Raw genomic sequence first — 6,000 nt, 5'->3', positions numbered from 1 at the left:
ATGCATGCTGGCACATAAAAACACAAGCGAAAGAAAAACGAAAAGTAAAAGACAGAAAAGTAAAAGTTACTTGGTTCTGGGGGAAATTCAATTCGGGTTCTGGCCCCGCGGGAGCCAGACTTGGGTGGCACTGTCTGTTGGGTCACTTTAACTTTCTTTCTTGCCGGTGACTCCGGCGTCTCCTTCTGATCTTCTGTGGGTCGGGGCACGGTTTTCTTCAAAAGCACGGGCGGCCTTTGGGCTTGTGGCGGCTTCTGCACAGCTAGACTCCCTTGACCCGGTGTCTTGGAACCGCCGCTAGGTTCAGGAAGTCCCTTCGGTGTCTCGGGGAACTTCGCTTGAAGCCACTTCGTCATCTTCATCATCAGTGCGACGGCCTCCGCCATCTTGTCGGAAAGCCTTGACGATTCTGCCACTAGGTCGGTGATACGCCCCTTCAGGGCTACGGCCTCCTCTCTACTTCTCCCCATTTCCCTCTGTATCTTCGTCACTTCTTTTCGTACACCGATTACCTCCTTCCTCACATTCTCTACTTCGTTTCTCACTTCCTCAACTAACTTTCTGACTTCTGCATCCTCAGCACTGTCCCTTCCTTTACCCCGTAGGGCCACAATCCCCTCCAAAACCATTTTCATCTCTGACCTCATCCATCCAACCTCTTTCCTTACTTCTTCTACTTCTATCCTGGCTCCGGCTTCCATGTCAGCAGTATCCTTCGCCTCCACCATCTCAGGCTCCTGCTTCGTCTGCGCCTCCGACTGACCGACCTCATAAAAGCACACGTCCCTTCCCTATGTAATGAGCAGCCCCTTATTGAAAAAGTAGTCCATGTTGAACACCTCCGGGGGTAGACACATCTTCACTTCTCTGCAGGACTTGTGGATTTTCATAATAACGTTGCGTTGCAGGTAAGCCCCTAGAAGGTGGCATGTGTAAAGATGTTGGGAAGGGTTGGCTGTCACATGATGGCAGGCTTGGGCTAACCAATAGCCCAAGTGAACACGTACTCCCTTGGCCATGCACCAAGTAAAGTATAAGTCGGGGGTCGTCAGAGCGTTGTTGGCTGTGCCCATCAGGTTGTAGCTAATGAAGGTCTGGGCGAATCGCAGGACCCTGTTCTCAATATGGTGGGCCTTCGACCAGCTGGTTTTGAACTGACCTACCCTAGGGTGAGCCACAAACTCCCATGCGTTCTGCGTCTTGAATCCCGGCGTCAGCTTCGGCGGACCAATCATTCTCTCGCTCCACAAACCCTCATCATCCTCTGTGCGCGTAAGCAGTCCCATCCGTAGAGTCCATTCACGGATGCTCATTACATTCTCTTCATTGAAGAGCCGGAATTTGATGGAGTCAGCATTCAGATCGGTGGTGGACTTAAATCGGAAGGTGGAGAAGAATTCCCTTGCCAGGTCGTTTGGAACTTCGGTGGTGCTGTGCTTGAGCAACCAATCAAAGCCAATTGCGTCGATATAAGTTCGGAATTCATCATTGCAAGCGATCTGCTTGAGCTCCGATGAGCTGTACATTTTTCCAGACTTAGCGTACTTGCCCTGGGCACTCTTCTCCTTGTGGATGGTTGCGCGTTTCGGGTCGTCAATCTTTCTCATCTCGTCCAGGAGCTCTCTTGTAATCCAGATCTCAGTTGGCTCAAAGTTGAGCTCCTCTTCTTGTTCTTCTTCAGAGTCACTAGACCCAGCAGAATCCTCGGGCTCTGCAGCGTATGGTACCTTGGCAGGTCGAGGAAGTGGGGATTCAGTGGATTTCCCTTTCGCCTTCTTGGTCTTGGAAGGAGCAATTTGTTTCCCCTTCCTTTTCTTCTCGGCCGCGTGGCGGCGTTCCTCTGCATCACTCTCCCCTCTGCTCGGTCTGGGAGATTCTGCCTGCTCAGGTGCTGTGGCTTCTGGACCCAGCATTTCTTCCTCCGTCTGCTGGACGGTTTCATCTGTCTCATCAAGCAGGCTCCGACGAGCCTGTCTCCGCGCTTCCCTTGCGTTAACCGGTGAATCGGTCCCTTCGGGGACATCAGTCAGATACACTATCAAATCCAACCCGACATCGACGGGTTCTTGGACATTCTCAGCACCGAGGGCTTCTCCTTCCTTGTTCAACAATGGGGTTGCCCCTGAAAAATAAACAAGGGTCTCTATCCCCTCCAAACCTTCTCCTACGTGGGTTTCTGTACCCGCAGACTTCTCAGGGGTTTCCCCCTCTCTGACATCTTCCTCAGTAATTAGGGCTTCGTCGCCCCCAACCACTTCTTGGGTTTCCCCCTCCACATTTCTTTCAGCACTAGGGCTTCGTTGCCCTCTGGAATTTCAACTCCATCAACAGGGGTTTCCCCCTCAACAAACTCCTCCAAAACAGGGGTTTCCCCCTCAACACGGCTATCAGTAACAGGGGTTTCCCCCTCAGAAACACCAACCACTCTATCCTCCAAAACAGGGGATTCCCCCTCAGTGGCAGATCCTAACCTGGGTGCACTTACGGCAACAACTCCAACCCCACGGCCAGATCTGCTTCGTCTTCGCGAGTTTCTGCAGCGGTTGGTTCTGAAACGGCGGCAGTGGGTTCTGCGACGGCCTCCGGCTCAACGGTGGTTTCTTGAACGGTCTCTGGTGGTGGTGCGGAGGATGTTGAGGCAGTTGGTACGGATTTCCCCATTACAGCCGCGAACATGGCAAACGCCTCCATCGCCTTTTCTGGTCCCCCAAATTTTTGTAGCATGTCTGCCATAAACGCCGCCGCACTTGAATCGGCGGATCCTGAGGTGTTCCCGGCACTTTGCTTGTTATCCATGGAGAATTCTGCAGAATTTTTTTTTTGACAAAGACTTGGACGGAAACTTCTCTGATTAGGGTTAGAAAAGAAAACCTAGAGAGAATTTGGGATGTAGAGAGAAAGAGTAAGTAAGTAAAAATAAAAGAACACGGTTATTATCCGATAAGTATGGGCGAGGACGATTTTTGCAGGCGGGTTGCAGGCATGACGCTAGCGACTATACGCCTCCCATAAAGGTGTCTTTTGAAATCCGAACCGGTGCCAACTCCCTCCAAAATTTTACTCCTCAATTCCCTGCCCAAGTAACTTCCTTCTGCAAAATCACACTTAGAGAAAAACATTAAACTAAAAAAAATGAAACGCCAGACTCCCCGGGTCTAGGGTATGACAGTATCAAAAACATTCCTTAAGGAGTCTAGTATTTCGAAAATATTTTTGGAAGATTATTTTTTTCTGATTTGTTTGGGTTTTTCTTGATTTTAAAGAAAGCGATTAAATATTTACATTTTATGTTCAAGTGTTCTCAAGATTCCCTAGGTCAGGACTTGTTAAAACTTCTTGGATGCTGGACCTAGGAAATTCTCTAATAACATTCACTTCCCAGACCGATTAGGCGATATCAGGGAGTGCGCGTAGTGGCATTTCGTCCACTACACACATCTCCGAATTATCCCTAAATACCTTCACCCTATGGCCATTGACAAGAAATGGAGTAGAGTTTGGAGCACTTCCCTGGATCTCTACTGCTCCATTTGCACGAAGACTCACAACAGTGTATGGTCCGACCCATTTGGACTTCAGCTTACCAGGCATCAACTTGAGCCGGGATTGGAATAGGAGAACTTTCTGCCCAACTTGCAATTCCTTGACTCGGAGGTTCTTGTCATGCCAAAGTCTTATTTTCTCTTTGTACCACATTGCCGATTCATATGACTCCAGCCTTAGCTCCTCCAACTCCTGCAGCTGCAATTTCCTCTCTTCCTCGCAAGATTCGGGTCTCATGTTTATCTCCTTGACCGCCCAATATGCTCGGTGTTCTACTCCCACGGGCAAGTGACACATTTTTCCGAACACAAGCCTATATGGTGACATCCCAATAGGCGTCTTGTATGCCGTCCGGTAAGCCCATAGTGCGTCTCCAAGCCTCTTACTCCAGTCTTTTCTAGACGGATTAACCGTCTTTTCCAGTATCGCCTTTATCTCTCTGTTGGATATTTCCGCCTGGCCGTTAGATTGAGGATGATAAGGTGTAGACAGTCTGTGGTGGACGCCATACTTTCTCATCAAAGCTTCAATAGTCCGGTTGCGGAAATGCGTCCCATTGTCAGATATTATAGCTCTGGGCACTCCGTACCGATTGAAGATATTAGCTCTAAGAAACTTCGATACCTCCTTAGCTTCGCAAGATGTGGTCGCCTTGGCTTCTATCCATTTCGAAACATAATCCACTGCCACTAGTATGTATGTATTCCCGTATGAAGATGGAAATGGACCCATGAAGTCCATTCCCCAAACATCGAAAATTTCACAAACGATCACCGGGACTTGCGGCATTTCATCTCTTCTGGAGATTCCCCTAGTCTGTTGACACCTCTCACAATTCTGAAAAAACTCGAACGCATCCTTATGCAATGTAGGCCAGTAAAAACCACTATCTAACACCTTCCTTGCGGTCTTCCTAGGTCCAAAGTGACCTCCACAAGCTAGGGCATGGCAATGATTCAGCACATCCCTCTGTTCCCACTCCGGAATACACCTCCGGATTACTTGGTCGGCTCCCATTCGCCACAAATACGGGTCATCCCAGAAATAGTTCTGGCCTCGCTTTTCAATTTCATCTTCTGGGCCCGGGAAATAACTTGCGAACTGGGCACCTCTCCAGTGACTAAGTACTTTGCCAGGACTGCGAACCATGGCTCAGCGTTTTGATGACATTTCCCTTTTTCGGCATCCCCTGGACCTGTTAACACCATAATCTCTTCCCAGCTGATAGGTCGAGGAATTTTTTTTACGTAGTACAAATGTTCCTCTGGGAATGCATCCGGTATTGCTTCCTCGGTCTCCCCTTGAAATATCCTGCTCAGATGATCTGCTACTTTATTTTCTGTTCCCTTTTTATCTCTGACTTCCCAATCGAATTCCTGCAAAAGCAACACCCATCGGATTAATCTCGGCTTGGATTCTTTCTTTGCCAACAGGTACTTTATAGTCGCGTGGTCGGTGAAGACTATCACCCTCGACCCAAGCAAGTACGGGCGAAATTTCTCAAATGAGTATACTACCGCCAGCATTTCTTTTTCAGTAGTGTCATAATTTCTCTGAGCTTGATTTAGCGTTTTTGAAGCATAAAAGATCACATAGCTTTTCCCATCAACTCTTTGACCTAGCACCGCTCCCACGGCATAATCGCTTGCGTCACACATAATCTCAAAGGGTAGATTCCAGTCGGGCGCTCTAATAATAGGCGCAGATACTAGCCTGTCTTTTAACAACTGAAAAAGCCTTTTTGCATTCCTCATCAAAGACAAAATCAACATCATTATGCAATAAGTGGGTGAGTGGCTGAGCAATTTTTGCGAAATCTTTTATGAACCTCCTATAGAATCCTGCATGCCCTAGGAATCCTCTCACCTCCTTCTGATTCGTCGGGTAAGGCAGTTTTGAGATCACCTCAATCTTTGCCTGGTCTACCTGTATACCTCTTTCCGAGACTACGTGCCCTAGGATAATTCCCTCAGGGACCATAAAGTGGCATTTCTCGAAGTTCAAAACCAAATGTTTTTCCTGGCACCTTCTCAATACTATATCCAAACTAGCCAAACATGAGTCAAATGAATTCCCGTACACAGTGAAGTCGTCCACAAAAATCTCGATGCAGTCCTCTAAAAGATCCGAGAAGATACTCATCATACACCGCTGAAAAGTGCCTGGCGCATTGCACAGGCCAAACGGCATCCTCCTGTAAGCGTACGTGCCGAAAGGACACGTGAAAGTTGTCTTCTCCTGGTCCTCGGGATCCACATAGATTTGAAAATACCCACTATACCCGTCTAGGAAACAGAAGTATTGCTTGCCTGCTAGCCTCTCCAGCATCTGGTCAATGAAAGGTAGAGGGAAATGGTCTTTCTTGGTCGCTTCATTTAACTTCCTATAATCGATGCACATCCTCCACCCAGTAACTAGTCTGGTGGGCACCAATTCATTCTTGTCGTTCTTGACCAC

Source organism: Salvia splendens, chromosome 21 (genome assembly GCF_004379255.2).
Source record: "Salvia splendens isolate huo1 chromosome 21, SspV2, whole genome shotgun sequence".
NCBI lineage: Eukaryota > Viridiplantae > Streptophyta > Magnoliopsida > Lamiales > Lamiaceae > Salvia > Salvia splendens.
This window is presented reverse-complemented; position numbering follows the sequence as displayed.